This window comes from Uloborus diversus, chromosome 1 (assembly GCF_026930045.1).
Source record: "Uloborus diversus isolate 005 chromosome 1, Udiv.v.3.1, whole genome shotgun sequence".
Lineage (NCBI taxonomy): Eukaryota > Metazoa > Arthropoda > Arachnida > Araneae > Uloboridae > Uloborus > Uloborus diversus.
In genome coordinates, this window is record NC_072731.1 from 124,021,007 (window position 1) to 124,036,272 (window position 15,266).

Below are 15,266 nucleotides of genomic sequence, written 5' to 3' on the forward strand. Positions count from 1 at the left end.
CTGATCCCGAGAGAGAGATAGAGTTTTCTTTAGATGTCTAAGCGAAAGCAAAAAACCTTGGATTTAGAAAGTAAAGTAAATCTTATTTATAACATTGAAAGGAATCCAACAATAAAAAAGAAAGATAATGCATTGAAATATGGCTCCAAATACTCTGTCAACGATAACAAAAGAGAAACTTCAAAAGCGGTACAAATCCATGAATCCGAATTTGAAACGAATGAAGATGTGCACCTTTCCAGAAATAGACTCATCTCTATTCAAGTGGTTCCAACAGTATTGAATTCAAGACCATGCCATATCTATAAGCAGGTGGTTGCGTGAGAAAACAATGAATTTTGCTATATTATTGAACATAGAAAATTTCCACGCCAGTGGTGAATGGCTGAAGAAGTTCACTCCAGCCAAAGTTGTATATGGACACAGAGACAACTTTGTCTTCAGAACACTTCATGGAGAAACTGCATATTGTACTTAAAAACTTTTAAGTTCTGTAATTTTGTATGTTATGTATATACACATTAATTATAATATTCGAAGGTTTTTAATATTAAAATGTCCAAAACCGAAACAAGCGGCAAGTCAAACTTTCAATAAGTCGAAGTTTTCCGTCGGTCCTTTTAGATTCGAGTTATTGAGAATTGACTGTAATTATGAACTTTTTACTTATATTCTATTTTCTACGGGAAGGAGAGGGTGATTTTCGAACGGATCAAAACGGAACTTATAACCAGTTTTTTTAAATCTGATTCTTTATAATACACGACTTGAATCTTTTCGAATCAAAAAGGATTGCAAAGCTATCTTCGGGGGTAGGTGGGCGTAGCCCTCTAGTTTTTCAAATAAAAGAATATAAATCCTCAAACCCTCTATTTTTTTAATTCATCAATAGAACTGGAATTTCTATCCATATAGATTTCCACAACTGCTAGTTTTTATTTTCAGTAGATAAGAAATGAAGATCTTTAACCTTGCTTAAATTGTGATTTCCTTCCAAAAAAATCTTGAAAGGAAATTTTTAATTGAACTGCTTGTTACTATTCGTAAAACATTTTGATTTTCAGTTTCATTTGTGATTTTCTATGCCTATTTACCCAGCCCTAAACGGTTATGTGAATTCATTTTTTTTTAGTGAAAGCAGTAGTTATATAGCAGTAGTATAGGCCAAAGTTTATAAAACAGTTTATTTAGAAAATTGAAATATTCGATGACTGAGAATTTTGGAAAATGATTTTTGTTTTTTAAACTGAAGATAGAAAAGATAACTGATTACTGCCACACTATACAGCACAAGCAATTTCTTGGAGTGATAAGACTATCTGGAGGGAAGGGGTGGGGATGGCTGTTTGGACTTGGGGGGGGGGGGGGGGGGGGCAAATAAAGGTAAATGTCGAAAAAAGAAACCTTAGTTAATTCTTCCCTCATCTATTCTATTATTTTTTACTAATGGGTTTTCCATGTAAGGCGTTTTCGCTTCAAATGTTTTTTCACTATATCATAATCAGTGAAAGTCCAATTTGTAGGAGAAAGCAACTTGGATATTTAACGTAAAAGGGGGAAACTAAGAGGAGGGGAAGGGTGTATACGCTCTTATTCTATGAAAAAGTTTCAAATACTAAATGAGAAGAAAAATAAATAATATCGCTCACTGGTCTCAGCACAACTCAAAAAAAAAAGCATAGTTTAAGGTAATTGCAAGTTTTACACAATACTGAATTTTTTTTAACTGATTAATTCTCAAATGCAACACTAAGCGCAAAACGTTTGTGATAATATGCTTGTAGTTTACTGGTTGGTTCAATATTTTGTAGTTAAAGTTTGAAATATTTTGTTTTAAATTATGAAATTATATCGTGACGAATTATTGTTATCTCTTTCATGTGCCACCACGCACCAGTTAAGTAATCTAACTCTTTGCTGGTTTCTCGACAAAAAAGAGCATTAAATTCAGATTTTAGACCAATAATTACTACGTTTCTTTTTACATTTTTGAGACGTGCCCCTATTGTCGCCTGTAAGCGCTGTAGTTTTATAAGTTCAATTCTCGTTAATTCTCCTTTAAGGATAAGTATGAATTTTAGCAATTTGTAGCAACACCAGCAAACACATAATCTTATATCTATTGAGTGACATGCTAAAAAAGGAAAAACCAATACATAACTAAGCTGAAAAATTTGGATTTTAAACACCTTTAATATCACTGTTTTAGTTCTGTAACTTTCTCCTCATTCAGTTGAAACACTTGAGTTTCATAACCCTAAGCTGTAACACTCTATTAAATAACCTTAGCTCTGCAGCGGAAGGAAATATCTTTAGAATCAGCGAAAAATGTTACCCTTTCAAAATTCGTTTAAACCGCTGAGCCAGAGCCAGCACTAAGATTGGATATGCACAATGGCAGCTTTCCAAGAATAATGGATATCACTTTCCCAGAGTCTCAGCTTAATGCAACGTTTGAAACGTGATGCATCACTTCACGATGGATGGCTTCTCCAGGGTAATTAATGACCACCTGAAGCACTCTGGGTGAAGATATGCAATAACATATTCTGAGAGATGCTATTTTGATAGGCATTACAATTTGGTAGTTCCTTGAAATGGCTGAAAAATATACTGCGCAACAAAATGCAAGCTCAAATATAAAATTGCTCTTACTTTAAACATCTTGAGTACATAACGGACCGCCGATGTGATAATGGTATGTTGAACTTTTTGTCTGCGGGTAGGTTCATGTTCAATGTTACTGGTTTCGTTTGTAGCGTTGAAGAAAAGCGGTTTATTTTTAAAAAAAATATTAAACTGCAGGCATGATGAGCATGCTCAGAGTTGATACAGACTTACAATTGTGTAAAACATGCTGAGATAAGGGATAAATAAAGAGAAACTGCCACTTTTCGCCGATTTCTGTGATGAAGAACCAAGTGACCTAAAATCAGAAACATATTAATAAAGAACTGTATATCCAATGAATGGTTTATTATTTCTGAACAACAGTTAAGAACTTTCAAAGGACTTCTATTAAACAAAAAGAAGACTTTTTAAACTGCTAAAATACATGCCTTAACGGACGCCAACGGATCGAAATTTCGTATGCTACTCAGTGACGTCTAATACCGGCCCCCGCAGTGACGTTAGATGAATCGAGTCCATAAACTAACTTTAAAACAATACATTGTACATCATGACAAAGCTGAAGTGAACATTTCGCGAAAAGAAATATCTGACACATTTGAAAAGTCTTTTCTTCTTAACACATAAAAGATAAGTAGATAAATTAAATTTTTCTCTCCCTCCCTATCTCAACAAAAAAGTTTCAAACCAGTCAAGACTGCAGCCAAGATTTTTTTCCAGCATCAATGCTAGAGGTTCAACGCCTTTTCTAAAGTCGAAGACAAACAAGAATCCCTCCCAAATGTGACATGAATCCGTCATTAACATTCCGCTGAATCTCGGATTCGAACGATCTCGACGCAGAATTGATACGGCTATTTTAAGGCTTTGAAATTAGCAGGACTTTTTTCTCCCCTTCTTCTCATCTCCGGATTTACCCGGGCGAGTCCACTAAGAAGAATACAATGATCGAAACTAAATATAGAAGTGAATGGTGGCATTAGAAGAGAGGAAGACCGGATAGAATGGTTTTCTTCTTCTCTGGAATATTTCCAAAAGAGAATAAGTAATAATGACCTGATATATTTTCGGAAACATTGGAAATGTGTTCAAAACGAGCTAACTTCAATCACCACGAGTTGAAACACTGACGAAGAATATATTCACGAACCTTTGGTTAGAAATTCGATTTTTTCTCTGCTTTGATTGTTCAGATCATTTTTTTTTTCTTTGATGTTGATTTGCTGGAGTTTATCAGATTAGAAAAAAAAAATCAATTTTTTGCTAATGATGTGTGTAATTCACCAATTTCAAACGTTTGGAAACCAACTTTTTCATTATGTTCACTTTAATTAAATGGTTTGCTTTTCATTAATATTCCTCCTTCCTTTCTTATTCATCTTTTTTTTGACTTCACATAGATGCAGTCTTCAAAAACTATAAACCGTAAAGTTTTGCTCTGCATTGCTCTTTAATTTATACTATTTTTGAAGGAGTACTTTTTTCATGAAAGAAATGTATGTGGGCATGTTTATATTCATTGTGCATTAATTGTCATTACAAACTTCTAGGACTGTAGATAAATTTCAAATTTTGAGCCGTTACGATTCACCCTTTCGGCATTACAAGCAAAAGACTTCGGAACTTGAATTTGCCCCGTTGGAAATTGTAAACAATCAGCATGTACCTAAAAATTAAACTTTGAAAACACATTTCTCAATATCATATTATGATTCTTCATATCCATGCCACATCTATTAACAAGAGCAATTGTTGGATGATTTTATAGCCATAAGCTAACACTTTTCTGCATTGAAAAGGGGGTTCTTTGAAGCCCCGAAACACGTGTTTGCAATTTGTTTCAAACTTGTGCACTTGCATGTTGTTATTTTTATTGACAAAACTCGTACTTCTTATTATTAATGTAATACTTGTAGTAAATATTGAAATAAGCTATTTTCTCTCTGAAGTTTAACTTTCCAAAAAGAAAACCATAAAGTTGAGGACTAATTTTTTTACTGGGTTTTCTCAAATTGTCACAATTTTTTTTTACCATTAGTAACCTATCTATTCACTATATTAATCAACAAATCTTTATGACAATGGCAAGCTCTGAATAATCAGAATCAACTCGAGATTGTGTTCAAAACAAGCTAGATTTCACTTGGAAGGCTAAATTTTCAATTGGAAGGCAAAATTCAAATGTAGGTCTGAAAATAGGAAACTTTTCTCTCAGAAATCTCTCAAGACTTCTGACACTTTCAATTTTATAAGGCATGAAAAAACCCGATGCAATTGAGCAGAATCTGTACATGCTGTTTTCATTGATTTCATAAGAGATAGCACTATTATCAAGTCTGGTGCCACTCTACTCCATATGTTGTCTTACCTACAAATTGCAAAGTAACCACTGAACTTATGTAATCTAGTGCGGTTCGTCTTTTTCTTCTTTTTTTTTTATTTGCTGAACGTCTAAGTGGGCACATTTTACATGAAAAATGTAGCTCGCTGAGTGAAAGTAAGGCAGCATTGTTTTGATGCATTGAAAATTTAACTCCCAGTCCCCAACTCGAGCTGCTTGAATGCCAATAAAGAGAAGTTCCATAAGAACCACCTGTTCCTACTATTACAACAACATTAATTACAATAAATACAACTAATTGCTACCACTACAACCTGACAGTTCTAGAAAATCGTGAATTTTCTGCAGCTGTTTCGAAAATGGAGACTAGTTAATAGTTGCTTAACACATATTTTTCCGAGACGATCTTCCATACTTAGTTCATTTGCAGCCAAAAGTTCATGTAGTATAGAGTCTCGGATCTCATAGTAGTTTCTTGATTCAACACTTCTTGTAGAGAATACATGAAAAGTGTAATATCTAGAAATAAGAAAGTTAGAAAATGAGCTCTAAGGATTCGGACAGGGACCACTCAGAAATTTCCGAACTGTATTATGCGAGTACAACAAAGTACACAATTCTTGAATTCCACTGCTGTACATCATATGTCCAAACATGCTTAGGTAATACATTAATAAATGGAATCCACTTCGCTGCACAACTTATGAAAAATTAGAGACTGGTTCCGCTTAAGTAACATTTTGCATTGTTTCCCAAAACAATGGTTGATAATAGGTCATTACACATGTATCCCCCATCCCCCCTTTTTTTTACATTCTTCTGTAGCATAAAGTGCAGTTAAAATTTATTGTTTGAATGTCAGAGGTTCGGTGAGTGAAAAACAAAACAGGAACAATGCTACTTGTAGAGCTTTTTACAGTACTAAATTTCTTTTAAGTAGCATGATTCCATTCCACAAAGGCTCTTGTAAATTTTTAACCAGATGTTGGCAAATCCTGAAATGTTGGAAAATGTAACCAACTCCAAATTTACGACATTTTGTTTGTTGGAACGAATGATCTGGCTACCACACTAGAAGGACAATGTTGCTTATGGAGCATGAAGAACTTCCTTCTTTGCCATTGCAGTTACAGCTAGTTTCTGCTGAAGGATTTGTGCACAACATTCTGACGTTCCTTTACATAGTTGAGAAACAAAATGCTTTGAACTTATTTGAAGAGGGAAAAATCACGTGTATGAACAGATTAAGCAGTTTGTAACATACTCTACTTCACAACTATTTTTACTCGTATCATTGTTATTTAAATGACTGGTCAACGAAACAATCACACATGTATTATTCGAAGCTCATTTCAGGGGAAGGGGTACATGAATCGTGAATGCATACAACGGCAGAAAAATCTTGATTTTTGCTTCCAGACAAAATACTCGCTTTTAAACAAAGATTTCGTCGGGCGCATTTAGCACAGAGCTTACTATATTTGGGAAAAATACCATTCTTTTTAGGACCCCAAAGATGTTCATTTCTTAAACTTTGGAAGTAATTTCATCAGTGATAAAGACTGAGCATTCAGCAACAAACCACACTTATAATTGAATGTAGGTACTGTTTCTAATTAGTATTCAATTATTATTTTCCATACTTCCTAACACATACCACCTCATCTATACTAGCCACCCATTTTCCCATAATTTTCTGTCTCAAGATTTATAGAAATTATTGGTGACGAGATTTTTTTCCCACAAGGAAGAAAAACAGAAAAAAATTGACTTTTTTTTCACATTCGACAACGAATTATTTCTTATCATAAAATAAGTATTAAATTAAATAACATTTCATTATTTAATGCTTTAATTATTTTCCACTTACTTTTGCAATCTTCCACAAAAGTACAAAACTCGTTAATATTCAAAAATAGGTTTTGAAAATACTGGTAGATCATTTAATTACGGATAGTGATAAAAATTCAATCAACGATATTCAGTATGATAATGTGGAAAAGGGACATTATTTTCAATTCACTTCTAAAACACTTCCCATACATATGAAGAGTATTCATCTGTCACACAAATTTCAATTGGAAACATGCTTAGTAACTTCTATTCTTAAATCATCAGCGTGGCAGAATGTTTTATGAGGAGCTTAGTGGATGTTACCCGACGACCCCGTCAGGCTGTCACTTCCTGTCGTCTGAGAGCAGAGAAGGGTATTTATAGTCGGCGGTCTTTATCACCATCTTCCTTTGTCGCTTCTCCGAGCAACATCAGGAGTTGCCAAGATAGATCATCATCATTGAGAAGGAATACTAATGGAGGGAGCCATAGCAAATGTCTCAGTGAAATAAGCTTGAGATCCAATGTTTCCCAGGTCAAGTGACTTTTTTAGCCGGGAAGTTGTCACGTTTTGGCACGCAATCGCTCTTTTGGCATTAAATATTTTTCAGACGACGCGACGGCGCTTATTATGAAGTCGGGGCTACAGATCAGAGCAACTCTGGCTCCAACTCCTTTACCGCATAATAATAAATAAATAAACAAATAACGGATACAAATACAGGCCTATCATTCAAATTCCCTCTCCCCACTTCTTTCCAGATTTTCAAATGTAATGTAATTGCATTTTTCATGTATTTTGATGTTTATTCCTTAAAATGACGGGCATGTACACATAGTTTAAAGTGTTCTGTTATTGGCTGAAAATTTATGGATTCATATGTATTGTAATCAATGTTTTGAAATGATTTCATGCGCAGGCATACTAGTATTTAAATTGAAGCATAAAAATAGCAAATCTTTATTCTTGCGCATCTGCTGTTCACAGGAACTTGGCGAGAAAATACTCGCCAACAAAGCAAATGTACACAAAATGCTTAAGAGCCGTTAAAATAATTACTAGTTAAGTAAAAAGTGTTTTTATGGAACTAAAATGTTATTTGCACTCAAGATAGACAATGTTTTACAACTTTTATAGGTAAAATAAGTATAAAAATTTAAAAATTACAAGCTACTGTGGAATATGTACTCGTTGAATGTATATAAATGTTATTTTTTCTTTATTTAGAAGTAAAAAACATTCGTACATGCTAGGGAAAAGTTACTGGACCTCCTGATGTGGCTTTTTCCTCACAGTTTATAATGCTAGAATACTGCACTATTACTATAAAACTAATTCTTCCCTTCTACAGTTAAAGGTTGTTATCATACATTGCTTCAGCTAATGAAAACTTCTTCAGCGGTTACGGTCAATTCGAAATTGCTCCCCAGGTCACATGGTACTGTTGCCGTATCGGGATAGTAGGGTTGCACTCTCTCCATCTATTCCTTCTCAATGATCATCATCTTTGAGGATGCGGGCTAGTGGTTTCCTTAGATTGCGTAAGAAAATTTCAAGAGGAGACTTAACCCTAACCCTAGGAGTTGTGGTTTTTAACTGTAAAGACGCATTCCAGTCAGTAAGAGGAGAGTGGCTAGCCTAAGTAACCGCAGTTCAATTAGTTATAACTAAAAAGTAAGCAAAATAATTTTAAAATTCAATCAAACAAATTGTTCTACTTGTGGAAAACTGAATTTTCCAATTTCCAGAGTGTTATTTAAAAAAACTTCTGCTCGTCAAAGAGTTATAAGCACTGTTAAATTCGGGTGCGCGGAATCGAAACGAAAACGTGGTACCTAAGAGAGCACATGCAGACAATAAAAAACAATTAAAACCATAAAAAAAATGTTTCTTGCCCTTTTGTGGGCAATCTATCGATATTCTCAATAAAATTTGAACAAATTCACAATAGTTAAGACCGTGTCAACTCGTACAAACATCTATATATATATATAATATAGTACGACTATCTTATATATATATATATATATATATATATTATATATATATATATATATATATATATATATATATATATATATATATATATATTATATATATATATATATTATATATATATATATATATATATATATATATATATATATATATATATATATATAAAAGATAGTCGTGTTAGTTACACTATTTATAACTCAAGAACGACTGAACCGATTTGGCTGAAAACAAGTGAGGAGGTAGTTTAGAATAGAATCAGGAGGATACTTAGGATACTTTTTATCCCGTTCGACTGCGTTTCCGAAATATTTGTAATCGCAAATTAAATGTTTAGTTAATCATTTAGTTCTATGAATTCCTAATAGATGGCGGGGTTAGTTAACTCGAGAGGGCGCTGGGCGATAGTTCGGTAGCTACGCTATTGTGGAACTGTTGTTGTCAGCGAACTGATTTTTGAATACGGTTTATTTATTTATTTATTTATTTTTTTTTCGATATTCAGGTACATAATTTGATTTTGTAGGATTTTTCTATTGGGTTTTGTTTTCCTTATTTCTACAACGTTTGTTTTTGTTCTTACATTTGAAAATGGTTACTTATCTAAGTAAATAATTTTATTTGTCGTATTATTCAATTGTGATTGTTCTTTATAACTTTTTATTATAGTATTGTTTATTTGGCAAAACATTTTAAAGAGCAGAAAAAAACCCACTTCACTCGCTAAAAGGCAGGGTTACGGTAGCGTGGTTGCTTGGCGCGTTAAGGGATGAACTATACAGTTGAAGGATTATTTTGAGTTTTATAGCTAATGCTAATATTTTTATGTGTTTTGGCGAATAGTTTTAAATTCCAAAGAATCTCTAATAGGTTTTTGAAAATATGTGTACGCATTTTAGTTGAAGAAAAATGATCATTTCATATCAGAAGAGATGGAAGGGATCGTTTTTTTTTTAATTTTTTTTTATTCAACGGATTTCCTTTAGATTCTTAGCTCGGGCATCGCCGTGCGGGTACTGTTAGTCTTAAATATAGACCAGCAGTATGGGCTACTAATGGACCGCGTGGAAATTCGGACCACGAAAGGTCAAAAACTGGGCCACCAAATATGTTTTGAAAATGTTAATTTCACAAAATTTTTAAATATTTTTATGTGGACAACAGTATTTTTAAGTACCACTTTTATTATGTTTTCTAGTATTTTGATAGTCATTGCGTGACAGAAAAAAGTTTTTAATGCTTGAGGATGCAATATGAAGGTTCTTTTTCTGGACCTCGATAAAAAAATTTTTTTACAAGTTATCCGGACCCCAAATGAAATTACTTGCCAACCTCAAATATAGACACTACAAATAATCTGCTAAGGCCCTGTAAACTTGATCAGGAATGCGTCAGAAAATTTCTGAAAATGCTACTTTATTTGCTTTCTGTGAATAATTTAAAACAGATTTTGATAACTTTTGGATTTTAAGAGATTATGTATTAGAAAATCTTTGAAAATATATGACAAAATGTCGCTCCTAACTGAAGTAGTGATATATATTATTGGGTGAAAACCGTAACCAACTATTAAATTCAGCTGTTTCGAAGAAAACTCAGACTAACAGCGCGAAAACTATATGTGGGGCACACCTAACCAGCCAACATTATGAAGTCTACGCAGATTTTAATTACAGCATTATGACGCAGGCAGGTTAAGTTTACCCCAACTGTAGACACTTTAACTTACCTAATTCTTTCGGCAATCTTACACTCCTGATGCGTTGAACAACTAGATGTGTGAACATACCAATTCTGAATAGATTCTTTTTTTTTTCTTTTCTGGTGATTAATTTAGCTAGTTCTGAAAATTCTAAATTACTTGTAAACAGGGGCGGATACAAAATTTCATTTTAGGAGGAGGGGTCATACTCAAGAATGTAGTCTTATGTACAACATTTTTCTTGAACTTCGGTTTCTTTAGTTGTCAACAAAAGTACAAAATCGGCCATTAGTTGGTTGCAAACTCAATTAATTTTAACTATTATAAATTAAATACTTAAAGTATTATGAATTAAAATTAATTAATAATAATTCAATGCATTAAAATGACATAGTTAAGTTGTATTCTAATCTGTTTAGGACAAATATTCACACTAGCTAACACAATACAATAAATAAATACTACGAAAATCTTTAAAAAATTAATTGTTTTATGACCATGATAAATTTAGATATTGATTAAATATTGGCATAATACTCGACACAGGATACACATCCATCGATGAGTATAAATTTACATGATACTCGACACATCCATCTTGTATGCAGAAAAATACGATTAAATTTTACTTTAAATTATTGTAATAAATGCGGCGAAAATTATCTTTAAAATTACATATTTTATGAATATAATTCGGACCATTGATGAATGCTCAAAGATTCTTTTGAATTGTAGAAAATCCAAAGGCGAATTAAGACGTCACAGTGTCAGAGTCTGATACAAGAACTCCGAATATGTTTCCATCGGTTTTGGATTAATAAGTTTCTTTTTAACTTTTCATAAAAGACAACACTGTTTTGTCATCCGAACGCTCCATTGTTTTTGTTATAGGTCGTCCTTTTTCTAACAGACGCGGCATCGTATTAGACAGTTTCCGTCTAATACTATGGACTAATTTACGGGAACCCTCGTAGGACAAGGTTTTGGGCAAGCACGATATTAACATTTTACATTTCTTTCCCGACACTAAGTACAAAACAAAACAGAAAAGAATAATAACCAACAGAAACTTTACACAAAAAGTATTTACATATTACAATAACTATCAGCGATCGGGCGGCAGACACTTCTTTTTTTTTATTATACTGGTGTCTGAAGACATACTGTCTCAAACAAAGCTATTTTACTGCCTACTAATAAATAGAAAAGTGACATGCAATATCCCCAAAAAAGGAAATTAAAAAATTATTTATTACTCTTTTTTGTGGTTTCGATCAGGTTTTCTTTTCTTTCTTTTTCAAGCAATCATTTTCACTGCTCAAATACAATGAACCTTACAACAGATTAAAAGTACTGTCGGCAATGGGGGGGGGTCACGATTCCCCCCCCCTTTGTATTCATCACTTCTTCAATGCTCTAAAAAATGGAATTCAAAAAGACATTTACTTTTTCTCATGGTTTCGACATTTTTTTCTTAATTTTTTCAAGCTAACATTTAAATATTACTGGAGTTTGGGGGAGGGGCTCATGACCCCCCGTGACCCCTCCCCCCCCCTTTGTATCTGCCACTGCTTCTGTAACTGTCTACAAGTTACCTAGTTGCAGTATGTTGTGAACCTTAACTAATATATATATTTTTTAATATTACCCACATTTTGTTAAATTTGTAGTTGCCTCACCCCACGATATACGTTTGAAAAAAATTATTTGCTTCACATTATTATTCTGCTGTGGGTCAATAGAAATCCGACTTAAAGTTAACGTCATTAAGCGAAAGTCATCTTCAAAGCGGCAATGGATTGATGTGCAATTTCTGCAGCAATTTACGAAGTGCTTTCGGATTAATTGGATTAAGAAAAGACGTGTTCAGTAAATGTATAAGTCGAAGTTATAATTTCATTTCTGTCATAAATATTGATTTACGATCACTTCCTATGCAGATTCACAAATCTTTTATTGCTTGGTCAATTTTATTTAATCAACGCCGAATATCAGTTTGCTATTTGGTGTTGATTAAATAAAAAAATAACGTTTGCAGTTCAATCTAAACGCTCATCAACGCAAATTCTAAATGAACCGTAGGTGCAAAAAGCACTTAACTATTTGCAGGGGAGCGATGACCCCTTTTTCTAAGCAAAAAACCGCTGCCTAAGCGCATGGATAATTGTTTGTGATTGTTTACGCTCTACCTAAGTGTTTAACTTTTCCCATCGTTGGCAGCTATTTATATTCAAATGAGGTTGGTTCAACTCCGTACTCTGGAATCCAGATCTTCTCCTAAATTAGCATTTCAACGAGCGAACAATGCATTTGAATGAAGTATCGAGAAATGGAAATCGTAAGCTTCCTTTTCAACGAACTTCGTCTCCGCTAGTGTTGACTTTGGCCTCAGTATCAGCAGCGTAACTTGAGCGATGCTTGGAAACAATTCAAGAGGAAAACCGTTTCTTAAAGGTTTTTTTCTACAAACTTTCTCTTAAAATACCCTCTCAGACATTGCACCTGCAGCTTTGCCACCCGCACTTAAATAAAAAAAAAAAACTCTTTGTGCTCCTCTAAGGTAAGACATGGTGATAGCTATCTGAACTGACGTCAAGAATCACGTGCAAGGGGTCCTCAGACACCAGCGCTCCTGGATTGGAGGATAGCTTGTCATTATTTAGAGCCTTCTGAGAACATCCGTCAGTTACTGGCATTTGACGAATAGGATTCCTGCTGACAGTGAAGTTAGTGCACTTCACAAAAGGCAGTTGAATTTGTTGTGGAGGACTGGGGAGTGTTAACATTACACTTGTTTGAAACAATTCGTCAATGATATTCTGTGAAGTTTGTTTTATTTCATAATCGTTTCATTCTACTTTTGCTACAAGACTTACTGGATATGCGGAAGTAAGAAAATGACTCAATTTTACTGCTGAGGAATAATGCATTGAAGAGTCCCATTATTCATGCAAAAATTTTGTATTTGTAATAGTCGTTGTGCGCACTAAAAGAAACCTTGAATCTGATCATTTGTTATTGAAAGCAACGTGCAAACGGAAAAGATTGTTTGTGTGGCATATGTGTATGATTTAAGTTTTCAAACAGACTACAGTTTATCATAACTGCCTAAAAATAAGCAGAAAAATACTTTTGAAATTTGAAAAGTGAATACGCGATACCTAACAGGTTTTCATTCAATTCGTAATAATTTACATCGATATTTTTAAAAAGTTTTAAGTTTTTAAAAGTCTTAGTTTGATGTTTCATACTTCTGTTGCGTTTTCTGCTGGTCTCTTACAAGAATAAGATCAGCAGAAAATATTCGTTTTTTTTTGAGAATAATCTTCAAATCAGTACCACTTTTGCCTGGATACTTTATTCACTGTTCAAGCCAAAATGGTGGTTGAAGAAGAGCAACCAAATATCGGGATACCATCCCCGGCCGTGACCCCTGAATCGAACAGTTTGTCCCAATCTCCGGGAATTAAAATCGTTCCACTGTCAGACTTGAGCAGCATATTTGCTAGGAGTTCTTCAAACAGGGATTCGGAATCATCGGATGACAAGAACTTTGAAGACATCAAACTCAGTCCATCTCCTGAAACTTTGGACGAGAAATTGGACATTGCCCAAAGTGAGGACGAGATAGGACACGATTCTGTTAGCGAAAGTCCAATGCAACAGGAATGTGAATCGGTATCACCACCCCTAGAGAAAGTTGGTGGTAAGTTTTTCTTTAAAGGATTCGATAGATTGAAAAAATGTTTCGCGTATTTCCTGACTTTCTTCTATCTCATCACTTTTTGAACTTTAGAATATGTTTTGGCATCCTCTCTACTTAAGTGTCAAGGCAGTTAAGTTCCTTTGAGAATTATCAGAATAAGAAAAATTTCTCCCTATGATTTTTCAGCTTATCTTCTATTTCTCTAGCTTTTAAATTAATATCATGGATCTTCACTGGTAATCTACTCAAATTCTATGAAAAATTCTTTGTTCATTCATCATAATATTCACTTTATTGCAGTATGTATATTTCAAGAACATGAGTAGCATAAAAGTACGCTACTCATGTTTTTGATCGATAAATACATTTTTTTTTTAAATTCAGCAATGAATTTGCATGAAGACAGTATTTTACTTTTTTACAAAAGCATTGAAAATAAATATTTCATCTACATGTGATTTTTGGCAGCAATTTCTTACATCTTTCAACAATTATCTATATATTTCAACTTATTATATATCTTACTTTCAAAGTTCCATGTCTTCAGAACAAAAATTAATGAATGTGTGGGCCGACCTCAAGGGGAAACTATTTACTCTGATGTCAAACATTCGTGTAGTTGTCAATAGTATTACATACGAGGGAAAGCTGGGTTTATTCCCATGAAAAAGAGGAGCCTTTCGGGAAGAAAGTTTTTTAATTTATCAGTAATTTCAAACAAATTATAAAACGTAAATTTATTTATTTATTTATTTAAACTTTTCTTTCTAAAAGTTTTCAATTTTCTCGCATTTTATTGCAGTAAATTCAATTTGTGTAACTTTTTGCAAAAAATGTTACGTACCATAAAATTGTATCTGACTTAAAATTATAGTTATGCGTGACAGCTAACTGAATTACAAAGAGAGCAATTTTTACTTATTTTCAATAAGAAAAAGATTAGTTTGGACATTTACTTTTTCTTTATAAGAGAGATACGTCAAGGCAAACCATTCCTAATAACATACAATGATGTGAGTTAGGTTTTAATAGATTTTCGTTTTCAGGAATTAACCAC

At 33.4% G+C, this 15,266-nt stretch overlaps 1 protein-coding gene across 1 annotated transcript in view; it reads left to right on the top strand.

Moving 5' to 3' along the window:
* Positions 1-15,266, top strand: part of LOC129231790 (paramyosin-like) — a 123,429-nt gene that overhangs the window by 86,454 nt on the left and 21,709 nt on the right. The window lies entirely within an intron of this gene.